The 16,103-nt window shown below is 50.2% G+C and overlaps 1 pseudogene; it reads right to left on the reverse strand.

Moving 5' to 3' along the window:
• Positions 1 to 609: 609 nt before the first annotated feature.
• The window catches only part of LOC147098715 (transient receptor potential cation channel subfamily V member 6-like), a 32,451-nt pseudogene continuing 16,957 nt past the window's right edge, over positions 610 to 16,103 (reverse strand).

A 16,103-nucleotide genomic window follows, 5' to 3' on the forward strand; every position in this document is an offset into this window, starting at 1 on the left:
GAGAGAAGCAAGGCAGTTAGTTTAGTTTCAGTTTCATTCTAGATGCATCACAGCATCGTGTCTCCTCTAAAAGCTGTATAAAAGAGTTGAACAGACTTTAGATTAAAACTCATTCTCTTTCATAAATGTCTCATCATTGAACCCACAAAGAAATCAATACAGGAATAACATCAGTAGAGATATAGTCAGTAACACAGGGCACTGGGGGAGAGGGGTTACTGAGTGATTGTGTGAGGGAGCTGGATTAACATCAGTAGAGGTACAGTCAGTGACACAGGGCGTTGGGGGAGAGGGGTTACTGAGTGACAGTGTGAGGGAGTTGGATTAACATCAGTAGAGATACAGTCAGTTACACAGGTCGCTGGGGGAGAGGGGTTACTGAGTGACAGTGTGAGGGAGCTGGATTAACATCAGTAGAGATACCGTCAGTAACACAGGGCACTGGGGGAGAGGGGTTACTGAGTGACAGTGTGAGGGAGCTGGATTAACATCAGTAGAGATACAGTCAGTAACACAAGGTGCTGGCGGAGAGGGGTTACTGAGTGACTGTGTGAGAGAGCTGGATTAACATCAGTAGAGATACAGTCAGTGACACAGGGTGCTGAGCGGCTATAGACCCTTTGATGACCCATCCGTTACCTCTAATAGTAAGATTACAAGTGCTCCGAACACACTGATCACATCTCCCACCAGCCGAACCTGATCGTCATGCCTGATATAGGCTTCCTGTGAGAAAAGACAGAGAAACTGGGTTCAGTGTGAAAGTGAGACACACACACAGAGACACAGACACACACGTACACAGAGACACACACACTGACACACACTAACACGTACACACAGACACACGTACAGAGACACACACACTGACACACACACATACACAGACACACGTACAGAGACACACACACTGACACACACACTGACACACACACACATTCACACACTGAGACACACACACACACTCACACACTGAGACACACATATAGCACCTTTAACATAGTAAAATATCCCAAGCTTCACAGGAGGGTAATAAAACAAAATTTGATACTAAGCTTCATAAGGATGAAATTAGGGCAGCTGACCAAATGCTTGGTCACAGAGGGAGCGTCTTAAAAGTGGAAAGAGATGTATCGAGGCGGAAAGGTTTAGGGAGGGAATTCCAGAGCTTAGGGCCCAGGCAACAGAAGGCACGGCCACCAATGGTTCAACGATTAAAATCAGGGGTGCTCAAGAGGCCAGAATTAGAGGAGCGCAGATATCATGGTGGGTGGGTGGGGGGATGGGGGTTGTAGGGCTGGAGGAGGTTACAGAGATAGGGAGGGTTGTAGGGCCTGGAGGAGATTACAGAGATAGGGAGGGTTGTGGGGCTGGAGGAGGTTACAGAGATAGGGAGGGTTGTAGGGGCTGGAGGTGGTTACAGAGATAGGAAGTGTTGTAGTGCCTGGAGGAGTTTACAGAGATAGGGAGGGTTGTAGGGCTGGAGGAGGTTACAGAGATAGGAAGTGTTGTAGTGCCTGGAGGAGTTTACAGAGATAGGGAGGGTTGTAGGGGCCGGAGGAGGTTACAGAGATAGGGAGGGTTGTTCGGGCTAGAGGAGGTTACAGAGATAGGGAGGGATGTGGGGGCAGGAGGAGGTTACAGAGATAGGGAGGGTTGTGGGGCTGGAGGAGGTTACAGAGATAGGGAGGGTTGTAGGGGCTGGAGCAGTTTACAGAGATAGTGAGGGTTGTCGGGGCTGGAGGAGGTTACAGAGATAGGGAGGGTTGTAGGGGTTGGAGGAGGTTACAGAGATAGGGAGGGTTGTAGGGCTGGAGGAGGTTACAGAGATAGGGAGGGTTGTAGGAGGTTACAGAGATAGGGAGGGTTGTAGGGCTGGAGGAGGTTACAGAGATAGGGAGGGTTGTAGGGGCTGGGGGTGGTTACAGAGATAGGGAGGGTTGTTGGGGCTGGAGGAGGTTACAGAGATAGGGAGGGTTGTAGGGCTGGAGGAGGTTACAGAGATAGGGAGGGTTCTAGGGGCTGGAGGTGGTTACAGAGATAGGGAGGGTAGTAGGGGCTGGAGGAGGTTACAGAGATAGGGAGGGTTGTAGCTTTGGAGGCGGTTACAGAGATAGGGAGAGTTGTAGCTTTGGAGGAGGTTACAGAGATAGGGAAGGTTGTAGGGCTGGAGGAGTTTACATAGATAGCAAGGGTCGTAGGGCTGGAGGAGGTCACAGAGATAGGCAGGATTGTAGTGCTGGAGGAGGTTACAGAGATAGGGAGGGGTATAGGGCTGGAGGAGGTTACAGAGGCAGGGAGGGTTGTAGTTTTGGAGGAGATTACAGAGATAGGGAGGGTTGTAAGGCTGGAGGAGGTTACAGAGATAGGGAGGGTTGTACGGCTGGAGGAGGATACAGAGATAGGGACGGTTGTAGGGGCTGGAGCAGGTTACAGAGATAGGGAGCGTTGTAGGGCTGGAGGAGGTTACAGAGATAGGGTGGTTTGTACGGGCTGCAGAAGCTTACAGAGATAGGGAGGGTTGTAGGGCTGGAGACATTTACAGAGATAGGGAGTGTTGTAGGGCTGGAGGAGGTTACAGAGATAGGTAGGGTTGTAGTGCTGGAGGAGGTTACAGAGATAGGGAGGAGTATAGGGCTGGAGGAGGTTACAGAGGCAGGGAGGGTTGTAGTTTTGGAGGAGATTACAGAGATCGGGAGGGTTGTAGGGCTGGAGGAGGATACAGAGATAGGAAGCCTTGTAGGGGCTGGAGGAGGTTACAGAGATAGGGAGGGTTGAAGAGGCTGCAAGAGGTTGCAGAGATGGGGAGGTTTGTACGGCTGGAGGAGGTTACAGAGATAGGTTGGGTTGTAGGGGCTGGAGGAGGTTACAGCGATAGGGAGGATTGTAGGGGCAGGAGGAGGTTACAGGGATAGGGAGGGCTGCAGGGCTGGAGGTGGTTACAGTGATGGGGAGGGTTGTAGGGGCTGGAGGAGTTTACAGATATAGGGAGGATTGTAGAGCTGGAGGAGGTTACAGAGATAGGGAGGGTTGTAGTGCTGGGGAGGTTACAGAGATAGAGAGGGTTGTAGGGCTGGTGGAGTTTACTGAGATAGGGAGTGTTGTAGGGGCTGCAGGAGGTTACAGAGGTTGGGAGGATTGTAGGGCTGGAGGAGGTTACAGAGATAGGGAGGGTTGTAGGGCTGGAGGAAGTTACAGAGAATGGGGAGAATTGTAGGGCTGGAGGAGGTGACAGAGATAGGGAGGGTTGTTCGGGCTGGAGGAGTTTACAGAGGTAGGGAGGGTTGTAGGGGCTGGAGGAGGTTACAGAGATAGAGAGTGTTGTAGGTGCTGGAGGAGGTTACAGAGATAGGGAGGGTTGTATAGGTTGGAGGAGATTACAGATATAGAGAGGGTTGTAGGGGCTGGAGGAGATTGCAGAGATAGGGAGGGTTGTAGGCGCTGGAGGAGGTTGCAGAGATAGGGAAGCTTGTAGGGCTGGTGGAGGCTGAAGAGATAGGGAGGGTTGTAGGGTTGGTAGAGTTTACAGAGATAGTGAGGGTTGTAGGGCTGGAGGAGTTTACAGGGATAGGGAGAGCTGGAGGACTGGAGGAGGCTACAGAGATTGGGAGGGTTGTAAGGCTGTGGAGGTTACAGAGATAGAGAGGGTTGTAGGGCTGGAGGAGTTTACAGAAATAGGGAGGGTTGTAGGGGCTGGAGGAGATTGCAGAGATAGGGAGGGTTGTAGGTGCTGGAGGAGGTTACAGAGATAGGGAGAGTTGTAGGGGCTGCAGGAGGTTGCAGAGATAGGGAGGGTTGTAGGTGCTGGAGGAGGTTACAGAGATAGGGATGGTTGTTGGGATTGAGGAGGTTACAGAGATAGGGAGGGTTGCAGGGCTGCAGTAGCTAACAGCGATAGGGAGCGATGTAGGTGCTGGAGGAGGCTACAGAGATAGGGAGTGCTGTAGGGGCTGGAGGAGACTACAGAGATAGGGAGGGTTGTAGGGCTGGAGGAGGTTACAGAAATAGGGAGGGTTTTAGCGCTGGAGGAGATGACAGAGAAAGGGAGCATTGTGGGGCTGGAGGAGGTTATAGAAATAGGGAGGGTTGTAGAGCTGGAAGAGGTTACAGTGATGGGGAGGGTTGTAGGGGCTGGAGGAGTTGACAGAGATAGGGAGGATTGTAGGGCTGGAGTAGGTTACAGAGATAGGGAGGGTTGTAGGGCTGGGGAGGTTACAGAGATAGGGAGGGTTGTAGGGCTGGAGGAGGTTACAGAGATAGGGAGGGTTGTAGCGGCTGAAGGTGGTTACAGAGATAGTGGGGGTTGTGGGGCTGGAGATGGTTACAGAGATATGGAGGGTTCTAGGGGCTGGAGGTGGTTACAGAGATAGGGAGGGTAGTAGGGGCTGGAGGAGGTTACAGAGATAGGGAGGGTTGTAGCATTGGAGGAGGTTACAGAGATAGGGAGGGTTGTAGCTTTGGAGGAGGTTACAGAGATAGGGAGGGTTGTAGGGCTGGAGGAGGTTACAGAGATAGGGAGGGTAGTAGTGCTGGAGGTTACAGAGATAGGGAGGGGTATAGGGCTGGAGGAGGTTACAGAGATAGGCAGGGTTGTAGTGCTGGAGGGGGTTACAGAGATAGGGAGGGTTGTAGCGGCTGGAGGAGGTTACAGCGATAGGGACGGTTGTAGGGGCTGGAGCAGGTTACAGAGATAGGGAGGGTTGTAGGGCTGGAGACATTTACAGAGATAGGGAGGGTTGTAGTGCTGGAGGAGGTTACAGAGATAGGGAGGGATATAAGGGCTGTAGGAGGTTACAGAGTGAGTGAGGGTTGTATGCTGGAGGAGTTTACAGAGATAGGTTGGGTTGTAGGGGCTGGAGGAGTTACAGAGCGAGGGAGGGTTGTAGGGGGTGGAGGAGGTTACATAGATAGCGAGGGTCGTAGGGCTGGAGGAGGTTACAGAGATAGGCAGGGTTGTAGTGCTGGAGGAGGTTACAGAGATAGGGAGGAGTACAGGGCTGGAGGAGGTTACAGAGGCAGGGAGGGCTGTAGTTTTGGAGGAGATTACAGAGATCGGGAGGTTTGTAGGGCTAGAGGAGGATACAGAGATAGGGAGGGTTGCAGGGGCTGGAGGAGGTTACAGAGATAGGGAGGGCTGAAGAGGCTGCAAGAGGTTGCAGTGATGGGGAGGGTTGTTGGGCTGGAGGAGGTTACAGAGATAGGTTGGGTTGTAGGGGCTGGAGGAGGTTACAGAGATAGGGAGAATTGTTGGGGCTGGGGGTGGTTACAGAGATAGGGAGGGCTGTAGGGCTGGAGGTGGTTACAGAGATAGGGGGATTATAGGGGCTTGGGAGGTTACAGAGATAGAGGGGGTTGTAGGGCTGGAGGAGTTTCCTGAGATAGGGAGGGTTGTAGTGCTGGAGGAGGTTACAGAGATATGGAGGGGTATAGGGCTGGAGGAGGTTACAGAGGCAGGGAAGGTTGTAGTTTTGGAGGAGATTACAGAGATAGGGAGGGTTGTAAGGCTGGAGGAGGTTACAGAGATAGGGAGGGTTGTACGGCTGGAGGAGGATACAGAGATAGGGACGGTTGTAGGGGCTGGAGCAGGTTACAGAGATAGGGAGCGTTGTAGGGCTGGAGGAGGTTACAGAGATAGGGTGGTTTGTACGGGCTGTAGAAGCTTACAGAGATAGGGAGGGTTGTAGGGCTGGAGACATTTACAGAGATAGGGTGTGTTGTAGGGCTGGAGGAGGTTACAGAGATAGGTAGGGTTGTAGTGCTGGAGGAGGTTACAGAGATAGGGAGGAGTATAGGGCTGGAGGAGGTTACAGAGGCAGGGAGGGTTGTAGTTTTGGAGGAGATTACAGAGATCGGGAGGGTTGTAGGGCTGGAGGAGGATACAGGGATAGGAAGCCTTGTAGGGGCTGGAGGAGGTTACAGAGATAGGGAGGGTTGAAGAGGCTGCAAGAGGTTGCAGAGATGGGGAGGTTTGTACGGCTGGAGGAGGTTACAGAGATAGGTTGGGTTGTAGGGGCTGGAGGAGGTTACAGCGATAGGGAGGATTGTAGGGGCAGGAGGAGGTTACAGAGATAGGGAGGGCTGCAGGGCTGGAGGTGGTTACAGTGATGGGGAGGGTTGTAGGGGCTGGAGGAGTTTACAGATATAGGGAGGATTGTAGAGCTGGAGGTGGTTACAGAGATAGGGAGGGTTGTAGTGCTGGGGAGGTTACAGAGATAGAGAGGGTTGTAGGGCTGGTGGAGTTTACTGAGATAGGGAGTGTTGTAGGGGCTGCAGGAGGTTACAGAGGTTGGGAGGATTGTAGGGCTGGAGGAGGTTACAGAGATAGGGAGGGTTGTAGGGCTGGAGGAAGTTACAGAGAATGGGGAGAATTGTAGGGCTGGAGGAGGTGACAGAGATAGGGAGGGTTGTTCGGGCTGGAGGAGTTTACAGAGGTAGGGAGGGTTGTAGGGGCTGGAGGAGGTTACAGAGATAGGGAGTGTTGTAGGTGCTGGAGGAGGTTACCGAGATAGGGAGGGTTGTATAGGTTGGAGGAGATTACAGATATAGAGAGGGTTGTAGGGGCTGGAGGAGATTGCAGAGATAGGGAGGGTTGTAGGCGCTGGAGGAGGTTACAGAGATAGGGAAGCTTGTAGGGCTGGTGGAGGCTGAAGAGATAGGGAGGGTTGTAGGGCTGGTAGAGTTTACAGAGATAGTGAGGGTTGTAGGGCTGGAGGAGTTTACAGGGATAGGGAGAGCTGGAGGACTGGAGGAGGCTACAGAGATTGGGAGGGTTGTAAGGCGGTGGAGGTTACAGAGATAGAGAGGGTTGTAGGGCTGGAGGAGTTTACAGAAATAGGGAGGGTTGTAGGGGCTGGAGGAGATTGCAGAGATAGGGAGGGTTGTAGGTGCTGGAGGAGGTTACAGAGATAGGGAGAGTTGTAGGGGCTGCAGGAGGTTGCAGAGATAGGGAGGGTTGCTGGTGCTGGAGGAGGTTACAGAGATAGGGATGGTTGTTGGGATTGAGGAGGTTACAGAGATAGGGAGGGTTGCAGGGCTGCAGTAGCTAACAGCGATAGGGAGCGATGTAGGTGCTGGAGGAGGCTACAGAGATAGGGAGTGCTGTAGGGGCTGGAGGAGGCTACAGAGATAGGGAGGGTTGTAGGGCTGGAGGAGGTTACAGAGATAGGGAGGGTTTTAGCGCTGGAGGAGATGACAGAGAAAGGGAGCATTGTGGGGCTGGAGGAGGTTATAGAAATAGGGAGGGTTGTAGAGCTGGAAGAGGTTACAGTGATGGGGAGGGTTGTAGGGGCTGGAGGAGTTGACAGAGATAGGGAGGATTGTAGGGCTGGAGTAGGTTACAGAGATAGGGAGGGTTGTAGGGCTGGGGAGGTTACAGAGATAGGGGGGGTTGTAGGGCTGGAGGAGGTTACAGAGATAGGGAGGGTTGTAGCGGCTGAAGGTGGTTACAGAGATAGTGGGGGTTGTGGGGCTGGAGATGGTTACAGAGATATGGAGGGTTCTAGGGGCTGGAGGTGGTTACAGAGATAGGGAGGGTAGTAGGGGCTGGAGGAGGTTACAGAGATAGGGAGGTTTGTAGCATTGGAGGAGGTTACAGAGATAGGGAGGGTTGTAGCTTTGGAGGAGGTTACAGAGATAGGGAGGGTTGTAGGGCTGGAGGAGGTTACAGAGATAGGGAGGGTAGTAGTGCTGGAGGTTACAGAGATAGGGAGGGGTATAGGGCTGGAGGAGGTTACAGAGATAGGCAGGGTTGTAGTGCTGGAGGGGGTTACAGAGATAGGGAGGGTTGTAGCGGCTGGAGGAGGTTACAGCGATAGGGACGGTTGTAGGGGCTGGAGCAGGTTACAGAGATAGGGAGGGTTGTAGGGCTGGAGACATTTACAGAGATAGGGAGGGTTGTAGTGCTGGAGGAGGTTACAGAGATAGGGAGGGATATAAGGGCTGTAGGAGGTTACAGAGTGAGTGAGGGTTGTATGCTGGAGGAGTTTACAGAGATAGGTTGGGTTGTAGGGGCTGGAGGAGTTACAGAGCGAGGGAGGGTTGTAGGGGGTGGAGGAGGTTACATAGATAGCGAGGGTCGTAGGGCTGGAGGAGGTTACAGAGATAGGCAGGGTTGTAGTGCTGGAGGAGGTTACAGAGATAGGGAGGAGTATAGGGCTGGAGGAGGTTACAGAGGCAGGGAGGGCTGTAGTTTTGGAGGAGATTACAGAGATCGGGAGGTTTGTAGGGCTAGAGGAGGATACAGAGATAGGGAGGGTTGCAGGGGCTGGAGGAGGTTACAGAGATAGGGAGGGCTGAAGAGGCTGCAAGATGTTGCAGTGATGGGGAGGGTTGTTGGGCTGGAGGAGGTTACAGAGATAGGTTGGGTTGTAGGGGCTGGAGGAGGTTACAGAGATAGGGAGAATTGTTGGGGCTGGGGGTGGTTACAGAGATAGGGAGGGCTGTAGGGCTGGAGGTGGTTACAGAGATAGGGGGATTATAGGGGCTTGGGAGGTTACAGAGATAGAGGGGGTTGTAGGGCTGGAGGAGTTTCCTGAGATAGGGAGGGTTGTCGGGGATGGAGGAGATTGCAGAGATAGGGAGGGTTGTAGGTGCTGGAGGAGGTTACAGAGATAGGGAGGGTTGTATGGGTTGGAGGAGGTTACAGAGATAGGGATAATTGTCGGGCTGGAGGAGGTTACAGAGGTAGGGAGGATTGTAGGGCTGGAGGATGTTACAGAGATAGGGAGGGTTGTAGGGGCTGGAGGAGGTTACAGAGATAGGGAGTGTTGTAGGTGCTGGAGGAGGTTACAGAGATAGGGAGGGTTGTATGGGTTGGAGGAGGTTACAGAGATAGGGAGAGTTGTAGGGCTGGAGGATGTAACAGAGATAGGGAGAGTGGTAGGGGCTGGAGGAAGTTACCGAGATAGGTAGTGTTGTAGGGGCTGGAGCAGGTTACAGAGGTAGGGAGGATTGTAGGTCTGGAGGAGGTTGCAGAGATAGGGAGGGTTGTAGGTCTGGAGGAGATTACATAGATAGGGAGTGTTGTGGGGCTGGAGCAGGTTAGAGAGATTGGGAGAGTTGTAGGGCTGGAGGAGGTTACAGAGATAGGGAGGGCTGTAGGGCTTGAGGTAGTTACAGAGATAGGGTGAGTTGTAGGGGCTGGAGGAGGTTACAGAGATAGGGAGGATTGTAAGGGCAGGAGGAGGTTACAGAGAGAGGGAGGGCTGTAGGGCTAGAGGTGGTTACAGAGCTAGGGAGATTATAGTGGCTGGAGCAGGTTGCAGATATAGGGAGTGTTGTACGGGCTGGAGGAGTCTACAGAGATAGGGAGGGTTGTAGAGCTTGAGGGGTTTACAGCGATAAGGAGGGTTGTGGGGCTGGAGGAGGCTAGAGAGATAGGGAAGTTTGTAGGGCTCGAGTAGGCTACAGAGATAGGGAGGGTTTTAGGGGCTGGAGGTGGTTACTGAGCTAGGGAGGGTTGTAGGGGCTGGAGGAGGTTACAGAGATAGTGAGGATTGTAGGGCTGGAGGATGTCACAGAGATAGGGAGGGTTGTAGGGCTGGAGGAGTTTACTGAGATAGGGAGGGTTGTAGGGGCTGGAGGAGGTTACAGAGATAGTGAGGGTTGTAGGGCTGGAGGATGTTACAGAGATAGGGAGGGTTGTAGGGCTGGAGGAGTTTACTGAGATAAGGAGGGTTGTGGGGCTGGAGGAGGCTAGAGAGATAGGGAGGTTTGTAGGGCTCGAGGAGGCTTCAGAGATAGGAAGGGTTTTAGGGGCTGGAGGAGGTTACTGAGATAGGGAGGGTTGTAGGTATTATGTCCGTGTATAATTGAGACACGGACTGCAGGAGTTGATTATAACAAGTCTTTACTGAATGGAGACAACCTGGAAACTGAAACTACAGAAGCCTGCTAGGGCCTTTAATACAGGGGTGGTCACTGCCGGTACTGTAGTCTGAGACCAGTTATTCCCTTAAAGGTACATATACAACAATTCCTCCCCTTTTAGATAAACAGTACATAACATTCATTTAACAACTAAATAATAACTAATTACCGGTCATACATCCATGCAGAAAAGTTCCGTTTGCTCTCCAAAAGCAACTGAAGGCAGAGTTGGACAGAATGGAAAGCCTGAACGTGATTCAGAAGATAGATGAGCCAACTGAGTGGGTGAGTTCCCTCATCGTAGTGGACAAAAAGAATGGAAAGCTCAGAATTTGCCTGGATCCAAGAGATCTAAACAGAGCAATAAAGAGAGAGCACTTCAAGCTTCCTACACGTGAGGAAATCATGGCACAGTTTGCAAATGCAAAATATTTCAGCAAGTTAGATGCATCCTCAGGATTTTGGCAGATGAAGCTGGACGAAGCAAGTTCAAGACTCTGCACGTTCAACACTCTATATGGCAGATACAGATTCCTAAGGTTACCATTTGGCATTGCCTCAGCTCCTGAAGTGTATCACAAGACTATCCATATGATCTATGAGCACCTGGAGGGAGTTGATACATCAATGGATGACATCATAGTATGGGGAACCACGAGAACTGAGCATGACGAGAGACTGAAAAAAGCGCTGGAAGCAACAAGGAAAACAAACCTGAAGCTGAATAGAGAGAAATGCCAGCTCGGGGTGACAGAACTGACATTCGTGGGAGATATCCTCAGCAGTGAAGGCATCAGACCAGATCCCAGAAAGGTGTCCGCCATTGAGAATATGCCAAGGCCACAATGCAAAAAGGACGTGCAGAGGTTTAATGGAATGATCAACTACATGGGGAAATTCATACCCAACCTCTCAGAAAAAATAGCACCACTGAGAAGACTAACTGAAAAGAACATAGAATGGGAATGGAATCATGAGCATGAGAAGTCATGGAGCGATCTAAAGAAACTGCTCACAGAGGAACCAGTTCTGAGGTTTTATGACCCAGCGGGACCCATCAAGATATCATCAGATGCATCACAGAGTGGGCTCGGTGCCGTTCTTCTGCAACAATATGACTACTGGAAACCTATTGCATATGCATCGCGCTCAATGACAGACGCAGAGACGCGATATGCTCAAATAGAAAAGGAGCTGCTCAGCATCACATACGCCTGTGAAAGATTTCACCAGTTTGTGGCAGGACAAGCAATCAGTGTAGAGACTGACCATAAGCCCTTGATTGCATTGTTCCAAAAGCCACTAAATAGCTGTCCGCTTAGAATACAAAGAATGATGATCAGGCTGCAACGCTATACACTGAATGTTGCGTACACACCGGGTAAGCTGATGTATACAGCAGACACGTTGTCCAGAGCTGTTGACCCAAGTGAGCCCGCAAACACCACAATGGATGAAAAAGTGAATGCCTACGTGGACATGATCACAAGTGCACTGCCCATAGCAGATGCAAAAATGGAGCTCATAAAGACTGAGACAAACAAAGATGAAACAATGAGACGACTGAAGAAAAGCACCTTGGATGGATGGCCCAACATGAAGCAAGACTGCTCACCTGACATAGCAGAGTACTGGAACTGCAGGGCGGAACTATCAGTGGTCGAAGACATCATCTATAAAGGAAGAAAAATAGTTATCCCAAAGAGCCTGAGAAAAGAGATGCTAAAAAGGATCCATGGAGGACATCTGGGAATCGAAAAGTGTAAGAAAAGAGCACGAGAGGTGATGTACTGGCCACGAATGAACCAAGATGTGACAAATGAGGTGTCAAACTGCACAGTATGCCTGAAATATCGAGCAAGCAATCCGGTAGAACCACTAAAGCCACACCCAGCACCAGACAGACCTTACCAGAAGGTAGGCGCTGACCTATTCGTATGTCAAGGGAAGGACTATCTTGTCGTCACAGACTATTACTCCCTGTATCCAGAGGTTTGTAGACTGTACACCACCACCGCAGAAGCTGTGATAAGAAGTATGAAAGCCATATTCTCCAGACATGGCGTGGCAAGCGAGGTCTTCACAGACAATGGACCCCAGTTTAACAATGCAAATATCCGACACTTTGCCAAAGAGTGGGACTTTGTCCACACAACGTCAAGTCCTCACTATCCACAGTCCAATGGACTAGTGGAAAAATCAGTCCAGACAGTGAAAAGACTGATGTACAAGGCAAAAGACAGTGGAACTGAATTCTACCAAAGCATGCTTGTATACCGCACAACGCCGCTCGAGTGCGGTATGTCACCAGCCCATCTCCTGATGGGACGTCGGCTAAGGTCAAACCTACCCATCCCAGAGAACCTCCTGAAAACAAAAGAGGGGGAGAAAGTGAGGAAGTTCAAAGAACAACAGAAAGAAAAGCAAAAGTACTATTATGACAGAGGAACACAAAACCTACCTGAACTCCACACTGGTGACCAAGTAAGGTTCAAAGACAAAACAAACACATGGACGGAGAAGGGAACTGTCCTGAGTGAAGTTCAACCAAGATCATACACCATTCAGACAGATGAGGGTGCTGTCCTGAGAAGAAATCGTCGAGATTTTCTCATGGAACCAGCCACAGCAGGTCAAGAGACTGATACTGTTGAACAACCTGATCACACAGCTGAGAACCAATCATCTGAGGCAACAACTCAGATTCAAGGACAATCAATCAGAAAATCCTCAAGACACGTGAAGCCTCCTGAGAGACTCATTGAGCAAATTTAAGGACTATTGTTATAGAAGGAAGTAATGTTATCTTATTCTTTCTTCAAGTTCTAATGTATTGACATATTTCATGTGAACACACAAAGCAAGGGTAAAAAACTTTGATCATGATAATGATAATGTAAGTTCATTAAATGTTACAGTTAAAATGCAGATTAATATAAAGAAAACATGTTGTTAGTTAAAAGTAAAATAAAAAAAATTTAAGAAAGGGAGATGTAATGATATCAACAAATAGTGATGATATTTGTCTGTGTTTGATTACTTATGCCTTACAGCATGTTTGTCTGTGTTTGATTGCTTGTGCCTGAGCAGCAGAGGTCATGTGACACAGACAAGCAGGCTGAGCTTTTTAGTTTCACTTTAGCTGCAGCTCAAGCATGGTGTGTCCTGAAAAGCTGTATGATTTCTTGAACAAACCTTTGATTAAAAGTTATTCTCTTTTATATAAATGTCTCATCATTGAACCCACAAGGAAATCAATACAACACGCACACACACAAACAGAAACACACAGACACAGACACACAGAAAAACACACACACACACAGAAAAACACACACACAGAAACACACACACAGAAAAACACACACACACAAAAACACACACACAGAAACACACACACACAGAAACACACACACACACAAAAACACACACACAAACAAACACACACACACAGAAACACACACACAAAGAAACACACACACACAGAAACACACACACAGAAGCACACACACACAGACACCCACATAAAGAAACACACACAGAAAAACACACAAACACAGAAACACTCACACACACACAGAAACACTCACACACACAGAAACACACACACACACAGAAACACACACACAGAAACACAGACACACACAGATACACACACACAAAAACACACACACATGCAGAAACACACACACACGCAGAAACACACACATGCAGAAACACACACGCAGAAACACACACACGCAGAAACACACACACATGAAACACACACATGCAGAAACACACGCAGAAACACACACACGCAGAAACACACACACATGAAACACACAGAAACAGAAACGCACACAGAAACAGAAACACACACAGAAACACACACACACAGAAACACACACACACAGAAACACACACACACACAGAAACACACACACACACACAGAAACACACACACAGAAACACACACACAGAAACACACACAGACAAACACAAACACACACAGAAACACAAACACACACAGAAACACAGACACAGAAACACACACACAGAAACACACACAGAAACACACACACACAGAACCACACACACACACACAGAAACACACACAGACAAACACAAACACACACAGAAACACAAACACACACAGAAACACAGACACAGAAACACACACACACACACACACACACACACAGAAACACACACACAGAAACACACACAGACACAGAAACACACACACACACACAGAAACACACACACAGAAACACACACACACAGAAACACACACACACAGAAACACACACACACAGAAACACACACACACACACACACACACACACACAGAGACACAGACACAGAAACACACACACACACAGAAACACACACACACAGAAACACACACACAGACACAGAAACACACAGGCAGACACAGACACACAGAAACACACAGGCAGACACACACACACAGAAAGACACATTCCCAGATAGGGTGTCTCTCACCTGCAGATTTCTCTGGATGAAGATGGTGGTATCTCTAGGATCGCTGACGTTTCCTCGCCGCTCTTTCAGTGGTCGATAGGCACAGCAGAGTGTGAAGGTGATAATATAGGCCAGGTAGAGGAAGGTAAGAATCCGGAAGTAATATTTCCCGTACTTATTCCACTTCAAACTAATCAGCTGCTTAAGGGGTGAGAGGTCCAGGATGCGGAGCGCCTGCGATATGGGAAGTCCAGTCAGAGCACAGCACAATCCCAAGGGAGACACAGTCCCCTGTGAGCAGTCCCACAAGGAACAATACAAACTGTATAAAGGAACACAATCCACCCCTTCCCATTCACCCCCACTGTACACAATCCCAATGGACCCAACCCCTCCCCATTCACTCCCACTGTACACAATCCCAATGGACCCAACCCCTTCCCATTCACTCCCACTGTACACAATTCCAATTGAACCAAACCCTTCCCATTCACCCCCACTGTACACAATCCCAATGGAACCAAACCCTTCCCATTCACTCCCACTGTACACAATCTTCTTAGGCAGTCCCTCGGAACTGAGGATGACTTGCTTCCACATTAAAAATGAGTTCTCAGGTGACTGATGCGTCCAATGCGGGACCTACAGTCTCTCACAGGCGGGGCAGACAGTGGTTGGAGGGGCGGGTGGGTGGGGTGCTTGGGTTGACATGCGCTCCTTGCGCTGCCTGCACTTGGCTTCTGCTTGCTCCCAGCGAAGAGACTTGAGGTGTTCAGCACCTTCCTGGATGCTTCTCCTCCACTTTGTGCGGTCTTGGGCCAGGGATTCCCAGGTGTCGATGGGGATGTTACACTTTTTCAAGGAGGCTTTGAGGATTTCCTTGAAGCATTTCCTCTGCCCACCTGGGGCTCTCTTGCCGTGTCGGAGCTCCCTTGTTTTGGGAGTCTCGTATCGAGCATGCGGACAATGTGACCCGTCTATTGGAGCGTGGTCAAAGCTTCGATGCTGGGGATATTGGCCTGAGCAAGAACACTGATGTTGGTTCGCCTATCCTGCCAATGGATCTGCAGGATCTTGCGGAGGCAGCATTGGTGGAATCTCTCCAGTGCTTTGAGGTGCCTGCTGTACATGGTCCATGTCTCTGAGGCATTAAACAGGGCGGGTATCACTGCTGCTCTGTAGACCATGAGCTTAGTGCTGGGTTTGAGGTCTGGTCTTCAAACACTCTGTTCCTCAGGTGACCGAAGGCTGCACTGACACACTGAAGGCGGTGTTGGACTTCGTCGTGGACGTCTGCCCTTGTTGACAGTAGGCTCCCGAGGTATGGAAAGTGGTCCACGTTGTCCAAGGCCTTGTCGTGGATTTTGATAATCGGGGGGCAGTACTGTGTGGCAGGGGCAGGTTGGTAGAGGACCTTTGTCTTACGGATGTTTAGTGTAAGGCCCATGCTCTCGTATGCTTCGGTGAAGGTGTTGACGATGGTTTGGAGTTCGATCTCTGAGTGAGCGCAGACGCAAGCGTCATCTGCATATTGTAATTCGACGGCAGAGGACGGGGTGACCTTGGATCTGGATTGGAGGCGACGGAGGTTGAACAGTTTCCCATTTGTTCTGTAAATTAGCTCCACTCCAGTGGGGAGCTTACTGAGGGTGAGATGGAGCATTGCAGCAAGGAAGGTCGAGAAGAGCGTTGGTGCAATGACACAGCCTTGTTTGACCCCGGTTCGTACGTGAATTGGGTCTGTGGTGGAACCGTTGGTCAGGATCAGA

This window comes from Somniosus microcephalus, chromosome 28 (genome assembly GCF_052327205.1).
Source record: "Somniosus microcephalus isolate GS21.2 chromosome 28, FLI_Smic_1.0, whole genome shotgun sequence".
NCBI classification, from domain to species: Eukaryota; Metazoa; Chordata; class Chondrichthyes; order Squaliformes; family Somniosidae; genus Somniosus; species Somniosus microcephalus.